Source organism: Pectinophora gossypiella, chromosome 5 (genome assembly GCF_024362695.1).
Source record: "Pectinophora gossypiella chromosome 5, ilPecGoss1.1, whole genome shotgun sequence".
In the NCBI taxonomy this organism is placed as follows: domain Eukaryota; kingdom Metazoa; phylum Arthropoda; class Insecta; order Lepidoptera; family Gelechiidae; genus Pectinophora; species Pectinophora gossypiella.
In genome coordinates, this window is record NC_065408.1 from 5,399,854 (window position 1) to 5,417,323 (window position 17,470).

Genomic DNA, 17,470 nt, shown 5'->3' on the forward strand with positions numbered 1-17,470 from the left:
AAACTTAATATAAAACTCGGTCAAAACCTCTAATTGCGCGCACGAAGACTCAACAAACCGCCTAAGAAGCCATAAAGTTAATCATACAGCAGCAACAATCCTTAGACATTAAAGAAGATACAATCTCAGTTAATGCTCGTCGTAAATTGCGAAAAATAAAGTAGTCTGTAAAGTTAATAATACTAAGTCGACGAATATTCCTTATGGAATTTCCTTTTATTGCACAAATACTCGAATTTATCCGGCTAATCTATGCAAATGAGTTCGGCAAACTCGTTCTTGCAATCGGCTAACCTCAAATAACACAACACAACCCTAATTTAGCACTAATTTGGTAGAAGATAGGCCGAGGTAAATATTCGCACGGCGGATATTGCGCGCGCAATCAAAACATGTCACATGGTGATAAAAAGATAAGTGATAAAGCATGCTACCGACCTAGGGTGGATCCGGAGATGCGCAGTAGAGTTTGAAGTCCTTTAAAGTTGTGTAAAATTCACTGTCACTGAACACTGTATTTGGTTTTGTTTCACGAAGTGTTCGATCGATGCGCGTATGTTTGTCGTGGTGTGTGAATGGAGTACGCGTGACAGGTGCGCGCGCCGCAGCATCCGCGGCGGCTCTGGCGCCGGCGCAGCCAGCCAGCCACGCCCCGTGCGTGCGCGCACCTCCCCCGCTAGCTGAAGCCTTCTTCTTTCAGCGATTTTCCCCGCGAAACTTTCGCAGTTCCGCTGCTACACGTTTATCCAATATAACCAATAGATTAGTCTTACAACTCGGTTATAAAAATTTAAACAGGATTTGCAAACCGCGGCACATGGATTAGATTTAAGTATTTTAAAATAAAATAATTCAAATTTTGCTTACTCTGTGTCTGAGTGTCATTTGAATCTATAAAGTATACTACCGTTTTCATTTTTCTCAGTTCAGCTCTACATATTTTCCTCTGCTTGGAATATGCCAGTATTTACCTAATATCGGATCCTGTATAAACTTTCATCAAGAACTAAATTATATAGAAACATGCACGATAAATACGTTAGTGATATTTGTGTAAAAAAAAAACTCCAAAGAAACCCACATTGCAAACTATATCGTATGATCCTCACTTTACGATCGTTCGCTAGGTAAGGGAATATTTGTAAAAATAATATTTTATTTATTTATTTTATTAACGAAAGCATGTTTAGTCCACACAAACACAGCAATTCGTCTATAGGTACTACACGAGACGTACATGTTCTCGTGAAACCACATTACGAAGTCATTTGCATAATTTAAACGACTGTTTTGTAAATCGAATAATAAATTATCTGCTAAATGGTATTTAACAACTATGGACTTCCTAATGTACCAGAAACACTAACAGTAAATAACTTAGATATTCATATGGAAATGAAAACCAAAGGAATGAAAATGTTGTCTAATTAAATTATCCAGGAACTGCAAAATTGGTCTTAAACTTTACAACTTGCAATAATATTATGTTTATAATCTGTTAGTTCAAAAGGCGTCAATCAATTTACTAATGCTGAGAATGTTGTCAGGTCATGAACGTTTTGACGGTGGAAATTAGATTAAAGCTGTTGTAAATAAGCTATGCATAGAACTTTCTCGGTGCAAGATCGCAGCCATAAAGCGGCGCAAGATGCGCTCGCGCTGAATCTAGTCACGAGCCGTGAGAAAGTCGACGACGACAACCATAAATCGTATTCCACTAAATGAATCCCTTGATTAGATGCTAATTAAGAAAAGAAGAAATTCTTTGTTGGTACACACGAACAAGACATTTTACACCGAATTGATGTCGTCGATATCTTCGTACAGTTTTAGTGCCACTCGTGGCCGTTGCATCACGTCGTAAATTTTAAACTACAGATCGATCGATCATGATGATTGTTGATCAATATTAGCTCTGTCGCTACTTTCAGTTACATAAATGGACTTTCTATTCAATTGGACAAGATGGTGCTTAAAAGTCGTTGGGATGTTAAAAGCCACTTTTCTAGCGTCACTAGAAATTATCAGTGGTCTGGGAAGCGGACAAAAGATGCCTCTTCGTTTTAAAATATGTCGCACTTAGTCTTAGGGTGGTATTAATAAACTAATCTCAGCTTTGAGACTGCCCTCAAGATCATGTCAATGTGACAGTTCTTATATAAAAACAAGGATTTGAGCATAATCTGGAGGGCAATCTCAGCTGAGCTAATTATTAATACCACCCTTATAATTACCGGCTCTACCCACCCCCGTACCTTAAATCTGCCATGTTTAATTGTATTAAATGAAGAAGCAGTAAATTGCTGATGTAATGAATATTGTATACTTTGTAAAACCAATAAATTAAACAAATGTTGAAAGCAGACTTGTACTAGAACTATATATATTCATAACGGTATTGAAATGGACAAACGAGGTGGTCGGGGTAAGTAGCAAGATGATGATCGATCACCAGTGGTCAACTGGTCAGACCACCGTTGAGGTGGCCCACTGGTATCAGTGCTGGGAAAGACATAAACCCTACGTTTAATAACAGAGATAAACTTATAATAATAACATAGCAGATTAAAAGGAATCATGTATGTATCGTGTTTATACTGTATTTAAAGTCATTATTTTGGATGCTGACATATGTCTTTTGAATAGGTAAGTTGCAGGTTATAAAATATATGAATTTAAAAATAGGTGTTTTTTTTTATTGTCGATCCTTCAATAAAATTTTACTTACTTCTCAAAGCTTTATGTTGTGACACAGACATACATCTATTTTTAGTATCTATCAGTACACTTGCATTATTAATGTTTGTATTATGTCACTGTGTTTCTAAGAACATTGTTCTGTACTTGAATGGAGATAACTACTTATCTCGTCGACGATGTTTGCTTTAATGAAAACTTGATAAGCAGCCTACCGTTCTTATATCATTTACTCTTCGTTTTCCTTTTAGCAACTCTCTCTAAATATTCTTAAACATTTAATGTTTATCGTTTGTTTTCAGACAGATGAGTACTATCTGTTTCGCAAAGCTGCTATTCTCGTTATTTGCTTACACTAATATTTCAAGTAAAGTGCCCAATATATTACGTGTCGCATGAAGTTTACAATAAATGACTTTAATGAGGCCGCAGAATCTATATTCATTTGACATTTTTCCCGAGCTCATAATAAAATTATTCAACGAATCGATTTCATCACAATTTGCTTTAAACGATATGATGATTGAAGGGAAATAAGTTGTCATGAATAAACTTGCAGGCATCAGACGCATTGTTAAGGACAATGTTTTTCAAAGCCAATTGAGATGCAACGGTAATAGCTCGCTTGTTTAAGTTTATAATTAGTAATAACACACATTAGCGATGGAAACGTGCATTTTGTGGCGTCGATGCTTATAATAAACCTGAAATGGATGCTGCGCCGATACTGGTCAATAAGCTTGGAACGACAATAACCGCGCATGCAGTGGCGCGATTGCAATTAGCCAATTACAATTTTCGATTACCGACCGTGTCCACTACCGGTCCTGCAGGTTCCGTGGGTTTGCCCTCCATCGGCCGATGCTATACGGGTGGTCGTCTACCCGCTTGAGAATTTACTCAGCAAACATGCCGTGTCCAAATTATTTGCAATCATGTCGTTGAAGCGTTGATTTCTGTGTTTGAAACTGTCATTTAACTTTGTAACGAGTTGTCTTCATGTTTTGGAATATACTGCCTCGATTATTGAAATTTCTAAAAGGGTGAACATGTCCGTGCTCTTCAACACATTTACGCGTCTGCATTTACGCCGGGCATCGGGTCAAAGATTTTATGCGTCGAGTGCAGCAGCGTACGGTAGCGCATATTCCTAATTCAGTGACTCATAATAAAGTTGTAAGCGTATACTATTCTTAGCTGTGAGTTACTTGACTGTTTTTGAAATGTTAGCTACTTCTAACACTGACATATGCATTCTTATTCTTAGCTCTGAGTTACTTGGCTGTTTTTGAAACTGTAGCTACTGTAGACAGTGACATATGCAACTTTCTGATTTTCTCTCGAGTTCACAGCCCTTGCCCGCAGTTGAGCCAATAAAGCTTGATATGCGGGATGGTGGCTTTTCACCCATAAAAATCTCATTTAATCTTGTGATATACGACCTGTCGCTGTCACAATCTCATCTGCAATGTCAGCGTGGCTTTGCGAATGAGTTGTAATAAATCAATTTGCATTAAACACTAGTTAGCTGGTCGTTGCCACCGTTTGTCTCTGCTGTTTGACTTTAAGCAGATTTATAAGTCACGCTCTAGAAAGCTCGCGGGCCGCTCTTGCTTCGTTATCCAGAACTGATATCATTGGGCGCATGAATTATAGTTTGCTTTGTAACGGCTCTCAATGTCTGGTATTTCATTACTGTTATGATGTATGAAATGGGACAATGTTAACGGATTTTGATGGAGCGAGATAGTTATTTTCAACATTAAGATAATATCAGATTGATCTATTTTACAATATTTTTACAAGTTTTCGCCTATTGAAATTTCATGTTCTGTCACTGATAAATTAATTGTGGTGTTCGTGGTGTTCATTATTTATTGTTTTAGATATTTTTGAACGATCCCGGATAAGATTGTGTTAATCGAAACTTCATTATTTCGCGATATATTATTTCTAGTGTGCTTTCTCTTTTACTTATTAAGCAAGATGTCACTTTTTAACAAGTACTTTCACGTTACAGTTATAAAAAACAGTCATTGAAGCAGTATTTTTTAATGATCTATAACGTTAATTAGTTATCCATAGCTGTAATGTGTTATGTATGAAAAGTGCCTTAACTCTTCGGATAGGTATATTTAAATTTTAAGCTCAATGCGGGGGAGAGGCAGGATTTTTTATTTTGCATCATTATATTGGTGTTGATCCTTAGTTCATCTTGCTATGAATGTACATCTACTCCAATTGGGATACGGTCCTGAGCTTATGCTATGTTGTTGTTATCATTGTATTTGTGTAAGACCCGGTTTTTTCATACACAACTGAAACATTTTAAAATTCAAAAGGACATTCTGCCTTTCAACGTGCTACGGTATGCCCTTTCACACCGAAATTACCTGGCGTAGTGCGGGACGGTATCATACAAAATCCCGCGTCTGACATCTGTACCACTTCTGTGTGTGTTGAGCTAACTATTGGCGAAAAAGCTTCGTGTGAAAGCTTAAAAAGTTTGCTCAGTAGTATGTGAGATTCAGATGCCTAATGCAAATCAATAGCAATGCAATAAAATAAAAAAATAAAAATAAAAAAAATAGCATCGCACTTGCAATTGTAAGTTATATGTATAGTTATATAACAACCATATCTACAATACTTAAATATGTAGTCTTCTTTAAAGCTTTTTTTATTTCATTCCGACTCTGCTGTAACGCATTCTATTTTTAAATAATTTAGATTTCAGACGTGGTAACTAGTAGTTTATTATTTTGTTCACCACAAAATGATTCAATGGCTGTACCGTGTTAAAAAATTGTTAAAAGGTTTGTTTTTGTATTTTTTTATATTACTTATTATGTTTGAATATTGCATGTTGGCCATTGTTAGTTTATAGCAGGTACATATTATGGAAGTGTGTTGTAAATTGTAATCTAATTAGGTACATTCCAATCCAATAGATCATATGCAGTCGAGGCAAATCCCTTTAGATATACGCCAGACGCTTATCAATTCTAGCACTGGTAGGAGTCTTCAGCAAAAGGTCCACTTATCGGTTAGTGCTTGCGATCGTAATGTGCATTATGTTCCATAAGTAATCTACCGGACATTAGTCCTCTTTTCCCTATGAATATACATATACCATCACAGCCTGGACACTGCATACAAAAATCTCATTTTGACCATGTAACGGCCTTACCCCGTGTTTGCAAGCGAGACAGACAGTCCACGCGCGCACTCTTACCCTTTGACGGCTTACGGCTAAAATACAACAAAATGCCTCCCTTCGCTCTAAACTATTGTTAATATGTAATTATATAGGGTGTTAGTGACATCTTAACGAAAACTTGGATGATTCTGACCATGAGTCTGAGTTGATATGAAGTGGAATTTTCCATCGCAAAAGTATGGATGCGCTATTTATAAGCTGCGTTGTCGGGACTCTTTGAGGGAGCTGTTTAAAGAAATAAATATACTGACGGTCGCAAGTCAATATACGTATATATGAAAAAAACATTATGTATGTACGTAAAAACTTATCTCTCCTTCCGAGAAACTGTGAAAGGCATACTTACAATACAAGAAATAAACATAAAATTGCTATTCAAAATTCTAGATTAAGTAAATTAAATTCATCTTTTTTGGGGTTATGTATACGTTTTTACAATAAAATACCAGATAATATTTTAAATTTGTCAGAAAATAAATTTAAAGCTCACGTGAAGCTTACTTTATGTAAAAAAGCTTATTATAAGATTAATGACTACCTAAATGATAAAAATGTCTGGTATTGAATGTGTTCCTCTAGTTATTAAATAACTTGTAATGTATATCCTCATTGGTTTTTAAAAGATGTGTTGCTGTTGCAGTTTCTTGTCATTTCTTCTCCTCAGCCATAAATAACACCTTGCGAAATGACGTAAATTCAAAAATGTTACATTGACCTTCAACAAGTTTATCCATGATAATTACGTTGAATAAATGATTCTGATTCTGATTTGATTTGATTTGGAATTGAAAATAATTTTAAAAAGTCTACTTGATACTAACTCAGAATCATGAGCTGTATCATCCCTCTCACAAATATTCAGGCTGTATGGCTATGGGTCCTTGCCTTCTCGCACGGGAAAATCAAGAGTATGCAATTAAAAGGTTACTTTGTATCTTCAGTGGACAAAAAGCACTTTTCCACGCTTCTTATGCAAGTTTTTGAAGAGGTGAAAAATAATTCAAAGATTACCACTGTATGCTATTTTTCCTTAATAAAACACCGTCTAACATTAGCAATTTCCAAGTATTCCAATTAATTTACCGCGTCTTTGGATTTCATATTCTTTATTGACTAATTATTTCCTATCGGTAGTTTTATCTCATTGGCATAAACAACCTTATATTCTATTCGCAATAAACGGTATTAGTGACAATAAATAATAATTTTATGCCAGAATATAAAGTAAAATGACGTTTTTGCATATAGGTTAGGTACTTATCGATGTAATCATGTTTATTTGAGGCGTTTGCATATTGAAATAACATACTACCGCGACTCTACGTGTTTGTCCGTTATTTCACTACCATTTCAAATTCAACCACAGAAATTGTAACACATCCATTTTTTTTTATTGAAAGCAGCATTATACTGCAATTAAGTATACTAAAGTGGAACACACCAATCTATCAGCATGATTTAATACCTAACGGTATTACTTATCTAGTAAGTTAATAAGTATTTACTCCTTTAAACTAAAATAAGCAAAATATTTTCAAATCGTTTTTACATCCGTGCAAAATCGTTTCTAGCTAAGAAATCGTTTTTAGCTATTTATTTATATATCTAAGCTTTTACGTGCAAGTGTACGGACCTAAAAGTTTATAGACTTTCTATAAAGGTACCTAAACTGATTTTTATAGCTTAAGTATTTAATTTATAGTTACTCGAATGTATTTTACGTGTTAGAGAAAGAACATTCAATTAATAGACTTTCGCAACACGAAAGCTATTAATTCTCCGTTTTATTATGTAGACTGTGTGGAGTTGAGTACCTATTCTATCAGAATCTGTTTTTCTTACGGGAGCTTTTCAAGCTTAAAAGTGATGAGGCATTTCCTTTGCAAGCTAATTTAGCCCCTCGATCTCACATTTAGGTTTTTGTTTAAATATTTTGTAGAATTTATCCAAATATCATTATAGACGGCGATACGGCTCACCACCTATCACATTGAACTAACAGAAAGGTCGGTGAGGTGTGGTTCCTTAATTTAATGCAAGTGCAAAAGTTTCTTGCTCAGTGACTGCACTCTTGCTCTTTGATTGTACCTCTGACTACCCCGATTAGGATGTAGTCGTGAGCTTACGTTGTATTTATCCAAATAACTCTATATTTTCTATCACTCAGTCCGGTAAACAGATCGTAAACATTATGTTATAGTACGTACAGTCATGAGCAATATCATGTACCCACTGTAGAACCCTGTCGCACTATCGTATTTGACATTTAATGAGACTTACGGTGTAATTTGTCAAAAAGTTAATGTGACATGGTTTCAAAGTGTATACATATTAGTACTCGTGACCGTACGAATGTAACCTACACTTGACTAGTTCAGCTAATAATGTCGATTAATAACGTTAACTAAATATACAAATGTAGTGCTGGTGGCAATCGATTTATATCAGTCGTCGAGCAGTGAGATTGTATCTGCTCTTTACGATATTTTGCAGAATCGTGCGTGTTAATGCAAATGGTAAATTATGAATGTAAGGGCTTGTACACAACAAGCAACAAGTTGCATACATTTATATCTATAGAGATATAGAGCACGACCTATACCCTATTCTGCCTATATCTCATTACTAATATGTGAAAAAATCGTAGGCAATATTAAACTGAACGTCAAGTTCTGTACAATTAGTGATTATATTTGAATATACATACTTAGATAAAAAAATTATAATAGCGTCAATGCGCGGTTCGTATAGCTAGATCTGTCAAAGTGCAAAAGCCAGTTGTGACGTTCATTAGTATAGTTATGTATCAGTAACTAGTAAGTACCTATTCAGTCGTATTATAATGCTATAAAATCCGTCATTTTCATTAATTAATGTTGTAGAGACGAAAAATAATTTAAATGCACAAATCATTTTCCTATCGATAGGTTCGATGTACTTCCCTCTGAGTAGAGTGGGTATATAATATCGCTTCACGTTAATCCTCAGCATTGCCCTATATCTGGATACATTTTTGACGGCTAATCACCTCGATAGTTTTGCACTCTTTATTTTCCACATTTTTTAGGGTTCCGTACCTCAAAAAGGAAAGCGGAACCCTTATACGAACACTTTTTCTTAACAGAATGCAGGCTGTATTGTGTGACTTATTTCGTCGTCAGCGAGCATTTGAATGGCTCGCCTGTAAGAGCCCTAAACTAACTTATGATAATGGCAAAATGCGCTTGGATTAAGTGCTTTGCTGTGTACGTCTATATTCGACCATCGCGTCATGGGTTGCAGAACTTTATTACATAAATACTTTCGTTTGTCATAAATATCCGATGTTGCTACAGTTACTAGGATTACAAATACTGTTTTTGCATTTATTTTATTTGTTGCTGTTATTATTAAACTGTCGGGTATAAGAATGTCTGCACAAAGCTTTTTGACATCCAAGCCCTAAACTATTTTCTACTTTAGTCTTGTTTTGCAATATTTACGATTGAGTATTGTTGTGTCGAGTGAACAGGAAAACATGATGTAAAATGTAAAAGAAGAGAAAGCATTTTCTTTTGTCCGCTGGGCATGTTTATCGTGTCGTAATGTGCATGTTTAGGGCTATTGTTTTTAAGGGCGCAAGCACAACGTGTGTACAGTACGCCCAATTTTGGCATAAAATTGACGCCTAGTGACTTTCTCTTCTGTAGGCAACCCTATAGAAGCACTTGTGTGGTATTGACCCTGACTTTTAGTGCTTAGGTGTACTGACACCGCAGGTTTAATATATAGCCGTGATCTAAGGCAATCTAGACAGCTTAGAACGTTTACGACACGACTCGGGTGTTGTGAGCTAAAAAGCGTGTAGTACAAACGCGACAAGGACTGTGGTGTCAGTACACCACTATTTAGCGCCTTGTTCGACAAATACTTTCAAGTTTTCCGGACTCTCACTACACTCGATACCCACTAAGTACTCACCAGTACCATCCGATTTAAAACTATAGTACCTAAGTCACTTCAATAAGTTCGATTTCCAATGAGATTAATTTCGAAATAGAACTTTATTGCATTACTTATTTTACACCGTAGTCATGTAATCTTCTCTATTCCCTGTATTGACTGAAGTGGAGTGGATGAATCTAGACTAATATAAGTATTTACAACAAACTCAAAAGATCTTCTGTTTGTTTCTCTTGTCACTCAGCGACGTCTCAAGTAGGTACTTCTATTAGGAAAAGCAGGAAATTTGGTGTAAGTAAGTACTTATAATATGTCTGTCAAGCCTTTTTTGTTTTTGGCAACCGCGAGGCCCCTTCACGCTCCTTCACATAATGAAGTAGGCACTTGGTTTGTTGTTACTCAACCGATATAACGACTAATGACATTGTTGGGTAAGAATTTGGATCGATTGTTTGGTAAACTGTCATGACCACTAATAATCGTGATTATTTATGCATATGAGTCTTAACACTAAAAAAAAATGGCTGCAATCCTGACCTCATGGGTATATTTTATTGTTTCGAAGCTAATCAGTTCAAGGTCCTGTAGAACGCTCTGCAACACTCTTGCTATTAAAATGCAGCATTGACATATTTAGTATGCAATCAGTACAATTACTCGGCGAATACCTCAAAACTGCAACAGGGCTAGACAGCCGCCTAGACAGGAAACAGAAATACAACCTACCTAAACACCGTAACTCTTCATAAAGGTAATAGTTTCGAACTGTAGAATATTCATGTTTTGGATTATAGATATTTGATATCACGTGGTTTCCAACATTTGTGCCCGGTTAATGCCAATAGGCTCCCTATTACATGGGACTTCAATATAACAAACAGTCAAAGAGTGGTTTTATAGCAGCCGACTGACTTTATCCCCGTAGGGCTACCCCTTTGGGGGTACTATGGCTACGTGATGTTATGTTATGCCATAGAATATGTGATATCACATAACCTTTATCCAATTTGCTCGATATTACACAATAACTTTTTATATGGTACGTTCAGCAATTCTACTTACCGATATTTCAGGTTATAAAACATCAACCTGGCTTTTGATAGAACGTCAAGTTTTTATAGTAATCGTAAAGTAGCTTCCTGGACGATATTGAACTCCTTATGCGAATCAAATACTCTCGTAGTAAAGTGCATGTTGTTACTCAACCATCTTAAGTATACTATTTGATCCGAGAAACTGTGAAAGGCATACTTACAATACAAGGAATAAAAATAAAATTGTTGTTCAAAATTCTAGATTAAGTAAATTAAATTCATCTTTTTAGGGAATACCAGATAATATTTTAAATTTGTCAGAGAACAAATTTAAAGCTCACGTGAAGCTTACTTTATGTAAAAAAGCCTGGTATTGAATGTGTTCCTCTAGTTATTAAATAACTTGTAATGTACCCTCATTGATTTAAAAGATGTGTTGCTGTTGCAGTTTCTTGTCATTTCTTCTCCTCAGCCATAACACCTTGCGAAATGACGTAAATTCAAAAATGTTACATTGACCTTCAACAAGTTTATCCATGATAATTACGTTGAATAAATGATTCTGATTCTGATAGTTTTAAGTTTACTGTTAAGGGAATTGCTTCCTATATTTGAGATCGTTCTTTATTTCCAAGGTGGGTAGATAGCATTTTGTATCTTTCTGCCCTGATTTTTGGGGGTTGTTTGACAGTTTTTTTCTCTCGTCTGGCAAAAAATCCACCTCATCAACCCTGGTGTGAGGGTTATTATTTATTATTGAGTCGTCAAAGTCCTTGACACAGCTCTGACTGCTTTACGCTCCGAAGCACGAATCATCCTTTCTGACAATCGGATGATCAGTCTGCAATGTCCTAACCAAACTAGGGATCACAAAGTGATTTTTGTAATAGATCTCCACCAGACTTTACTTTATTATTATGTATGTATTACTGCAAGTATATACAGGGTGTTAGTGACATCGTAAGGAAAACTTTGACCATGATTATGAGTTGATATCAAGTGGAATTTTCCGTCGCAAAAGTTATTCCTTATTCTATGGCAAAAGTATGGAACCGAAAATAATTTTAAAAACACTAAAATTTTCATGAATTTCCGGCAGGAAATTCCACTTGATATCAACTCAGAATTATGATCTGAATTATCCCCATCAGTATTCGTTACAATGTCACTAACACCCCGTATACTGTCCTCCACATTATCATTTTCTGCTGAAAGCTTAGTAGGCTTTTACTGTCTTTTTGCATTTATAATTTAAGTCTAACCCTTCCATATAGATAGTCACTATTCAGATCCTTTTTATTATATATAATTATGAAGATTATGTATTAAAATCTAAAAAACAGGTGAAGATGCAACGGCTGTCGACTCTTGTCGTTTGTCAAGACGAGCATTCGGTCACGCTCGCCGCATTACGACACGACGCAGACTGACACACAACTAGACTTCGGAGAACAGCGGTTATAATACCGTCAAGAGTCTAGAGCATATTTAATTGATATAGGTTGTATAGTCTAGACTGTAAACTACTTAATTACACTGTAGAGTTCACAGAGTACAGTAGAGTTCGGTATTTAAAATTTCACGTTTTATTACATTCAGTGACAATTTTAGATTATAAACTATTTAATTTTCGAATATATTACGTTAAAGCGAATCTTTTTTACTAAATGTTAGTAGTACCACAGGTACACTATGGGAGGAGCTCGGTGGCGCAGCGGTAAACGCGCTCGGTCTGCGATTGTTGAAGTAAAGCAACTTTCGCAATGGCCGGTCATAAGATGGGTGACCACAAAAAAAAGTTTTCATCTCGAGCTCCTCCGTGCTTCGGAAGGCACGTTAAGCTGTTGGTCCTGGCTGCATTAGCAGTCGTTAATAACCATCAATCCGCACTGGGCCCGCGTGATGGTTTAAGGCCCGATCTCCCTATCCATCCATAGGGAAGGCCCGTGCCAGCAGCAGTGGGGACGTTAATGGGTTGATGATGAGTACACTATAATTCCCTCAGTTGTTGGAAGCTTTTGCTCCATGAAAAATCTAAAGGTTTTAGACTTACGTATAGTCTATGTTGCGTTCCAGTCAGTGCGATTCAGTAATGCGAACAAATGTGAACAGGTTCTGCTAGATCTAGTAATTCAGTAAAAAACTATATCAAAGGCGGTGAAATTGAAGCCAAGTAAGCCGTTTAACAAATTATTCCCGTGCTTTTTATCGAACATAAAACTGATATGAAAGACTCCGCGAGTATTTTCTTTCTTAAATCGAATGTCGTACCCAGGCATGTCTTTCGAACATAAATTACTGAACACTATCTTATGATGGAATGTGAACATTGTTTTATTGAATGAATTATTTAATAAACACAAATATAGGCGGTGCACATCATAAATATCTAAACGCGTGGACGTTCATATCCGGATATGGTACAATAAGTCATTAATTTAATTAATCAAAGAACAATTACAAATGTTGTCTTTGCCATTGTAATGTTGTAAGAGTTATATAACATCGAATTGTTTTTAAACAACCTTCAACCTACATTTAAAACGAATCATAATAACAGTAAAATTTTATGTAAATGAGTATTTAATTATTTTTACAATTTATTTTATTTTAGATTTCTTAATCGTATTCACCAATTTTTTGTACGTGAGAAGTATTTTAGGAATCAAATCTGGTCTTTTCGACACTTTGGATGGACTTCAGCATTCGTTAATGTAAGTAAAGTGTCATATCTTGTGTTAGGTAGATTGCGATGGGTTAAATGGCCACATCGAAGCAATTCATCTAAGAAAGCAATATTGCTATTTGACATTTGTTTGCATTGCGCACTTACTTTTATATGCGCTAATGTCAATGCTTTCTTAGATGAATTGCTTCGATGTGGCCATTTTAACCCCCCTGGTATGATGACTGGAAAAGCTATCTCCGAAAAGGGACCAAGCTGTGATAATATTCATACGGTAAATGAATTGTACCCCGCACTTATGTCTTTTCCGTATCTTTCGTAAAGCTAGAGTGTTTCAGACATAAATAGATAAAGCCTCTACCTCAACCAAACGTCCAAAACTTCAGTGGAGCTTTATGATTTCCTTAAAGTTAAAAACTTGAGGAAATCCACATTCCCGAGAAATCATTTTCGGAGGTATGTGACCTAACCTGTATTTGGCTGGTTTTCCCTTCGCGGGTTAGAAGGTCAGACAGGCAGTCGCTTCTGTAAAAATCAGACCTGCCAAATCTTCAGGTTAAGTAAGCGGACCCTGTGAAAAACGGGTTAATGCTAGGGAGATGATGATGTTTGGATTTCGTTGCAATATCTTTGACATGTCTCACTATAATCTAGTCGCTAGCTTGTCTAGTACAAGTTCATTGATATTATAGCATGTATTGTGCAGTGATATAGAGTGCAGTCGTGGGAATACCGTTCACAAGATAGAGTACGCCCTGCATTTAATTAGATGCGGACTCGGTTCTTGTAAGTGTTGTTGGAGTTCTTGAAATATGCATGGCATATGTCTGTTGGTTAATAAGATATATTGATGGAGTAGGTATTTAATTTATTCAAAGCAAATGTTATAATACTTAGTAACTTTCAAGTACCCAAAGAAATCTTAGACTACTTTTGCTCTATATAATCAAGACAGCTTTAAAACGTTATTTTCATTAGCCAATCTCAAGAAGCCCTTTTGTATGTAAGCAATGCGTCTTGAAACGTTCGAATCTCTTCTGAATAAATCAGTGTGTCGTCGTTCATTGATGTAGATTATTGGTGTGAGCTTGGTGTAAGTTCAGTAGGAAACAAACCTTGTAAGTGGAGTGCGTATACAAACACGCTGACAAGCGCTCGCCCGCCATACAGCACGACGCGACGGTCACGCGCCGCGATACTCGGACACCTCCCAACATTTCGCGCGCGTTAATGTGCCGGCCTTTTACTACCTCGTAATGTTCCAAGCTTCTACCTACCGCTTATTCTAACTCAAACTGTGTGCCTTCCCCATTATTCCCGTGTTTCCTCTAATCTCCTGTCCGTTTACGAAGATGACCACTAATCACAGACCACTGCTCGTCATATGAGTAATTATTAGCGATCTTTTACAGCGGCCACAGACGGAATGCCATTAGATTCAGAGACATAAACAAGTAATGACCCCTACTCCCAGGCTTGGATAGCAATTATTTTCACAATTACCTATCTTTACCTCCCCTGGCGAAATGGATGTTTGATTCGCGTGAAGTTCTATTAGTATTGTCGGCAGTACGCACTACGCTCAAACGTGCCGGATACAATCCCATACAAATTTCAATTTAATTGGTCATGGCTTTCCATCTAACTGTCACCTGATGATTTTGGTTGAAACTATAATGTTTCTAGAAGGTGTAACATTTTCGTTTTGCATATTTTTAATTTACTGCGCCATTAAGATAAGCGATACAACTTTCTCGGGGATAAGCTATTGAATTCAATAACATATTAAACGATTTATGGTTGTTAACGACGGATATTTAAATGGTTGTCGTGTTATGGAAGCAATAATTTAGTAGTGTGCTACCACAGTCTACGGGCATGGTCGTGCCTGTTAAATAAACCGCAGGCGATTTGCATTTTTGTGCCCGTGGAAGACATTTATTACACGCCATGCATTCAGTGCCGCGTCATCCTGCGAAGCAGAATTTCAATTACTCGCCTCCCACCCATTAACTAGAGAGGCGTACAGATCCATTTTGCGAGGTCATTTGTACAAATACGCGAGTAATTTAGTTTTCGCAAGCGGTGTAGGCCGAGGATTTAGCGTTACGTACGTGACCGTTGAATGGGCGAAGACTCATCCATCGACATGTGCGCGCCGCAGCTTTGTCCCTGAGCGCTTATCTCGAAAGCGTCGCGTCACGGCACTATTGTGTTTCCCCTATTTGGGTCGTTATTCGATACGCGACATATTGCCCGGCGACGATTCTGTGTTTTGAGGTTTAGTGGCGGGCGTGTACACCGTTGTGCAGGACGAGGTGACCGGTGAGGTGAGATGCATCCTGCGGTACACTTTGTGGTGCGGCCGGGCGTGCCGCCGTCCCGGCCGTCGTGACCGCAAACACGGCCCAGACGACCAAACCTGTTCCCGAGCCTTCAGTCCATCCGCGACGAGCTCATTGAACATTGCTCCCACGACGCCGCGAGCCTTGCGGAATTCGTAACGAAGTTGATCGAAACGAATTCTCACTGAAGCGAACAATATCACGCATTACACAACTCGCAAATGTTGGCTCGTCGCGGACTCGACAGAATCGGTTAGCATCGCTCGCAGCGATTCGTATGTAGCCGACCAAGATACAACGCGGTGATTCATTTTCTCGACTTCAGAGCCTTTAATCTAGATGCCAATTTTACAGTTAGACCGAAACGCCCATAAACCGTATGTATGTTTTTGAAATGAGTTCTAACTGAAGCTCAATGTGGTATAGAATTTAGTACCCCAAAACCAATAGTATACTTTCATGCACATAAATTGGGCACTTGCTCAAAAGTACAACCAGGAAGACTTGATAAACGTTTTCAGTAATATTTGTATTTCTTTTCATGTAAGTAAATGATCTCATCTTGCGGGATCGGTCGTTATTTACGAATATGTAAATGAAAATATAATTTGGTTCGCAGTCCTGGCCGCGCGGGTGCGGGCACGCCTCGACACAGTTTTGCAGTTTATTGCAAATAATTCCAGTGGCGACCACTCACGCAATTAAACATAAATAGGTCTTATGGTATTAATAGTTGAACATAGCATAAACATGTCGATACCTACAAGGTTTAAATCACGTTTAATTCCTCTTTACCTACTCAGTGTTCATTTTAAACAATTTACGTGCATATCTACACAAATTGTACCTTTCAACTCCGTTCCCTTGACTCCCAACTAAACGCATTATTTCGCCACGTTATTATCCCGCGGCACTTTAACGAGGATTATAAATTATTTTTATGATTATAAGCAACTGAAGTTGAGCTTTTAGGTATAAGGTAACATAGTTGTTGTGTACAATAAATCCTACTTCAAGTTGCGTCGATGTAACCGTCATAACATGATGCAATCGCATATTTTTAGTCGTAGGATGTGCATGACTCGAACTTGGTTTGTACGTATATTGAAAAAATATTGAGTAATAACATGAGTATTTTGCGAAAGTCACAACACTTAACTTTAATCGTTCAGTTCATCCTACGAACGTGTTGTACACTCTACCGGAGTAGATAACCCACTAATTCGATTTATGATGTTTATTTCGGGCATGAGGTTACATTTGAATTTTATTGTTGACAATCGACTATTTTAAATATTCGATTTATAATGGCAATTTGAATAAATTTCCCGTCTAAATATACACAAGTATGTACATCGCATATACTTATCTATGTAAGTAAATGTGGTGGCCAGAGCTTAGAATTGATAATTTCATGATGTGCTCGATCATTTCATGAAACGGTCATATTTCATGAAATAGAATATCACTTGTTGACCACATCATGATGTGGTTTGGCCAGATCAATGAACACAAAACGTTTAACGATATGAGCAACTAAATGCAT

At 37.0% G+C, this 17,470-nt stretch overlaps 2 protein-coding genes across 5 annotated transcripts in view; one reads left to right on the forward strand and one right to left on the reverse strand.

Moving 5' to 3' along the window:
• LOC126366877 (Golgi-associated PDZ and coiled-coil motif-containing protein-like) overlaps positions 1 to 17,470 on the forward strand; it is a 62,476-nt gene that overhangs the window by 25,276 nt on the left and 19,730 nt on the right. The window lies entirely within an intron of this gene.
• Positions 1 to 17,470, reverse strand: part of LOC126366878 (uncharacterized) — a 43,307-nt gene that overhangs the window by 23,551 nt on the left and 2,286 nt on the right. For 2 of the 3 annotated variants that reach the window (XM_050010212.1, XM_050010211.1), the window contains exon 1: positions 439 to 637. The exons of the other annotated variant lie outside the window; for it this stretch is intronic. The gene's annotated coding sequence lies outside the window, so the exon portion shown is untranslated. Of the gene's footprint in view, positions 1 to 438; positions 638 to 17,470 lie in introns of those variants that run through there. 3 annotated transcript variants of the gene reach the window in all.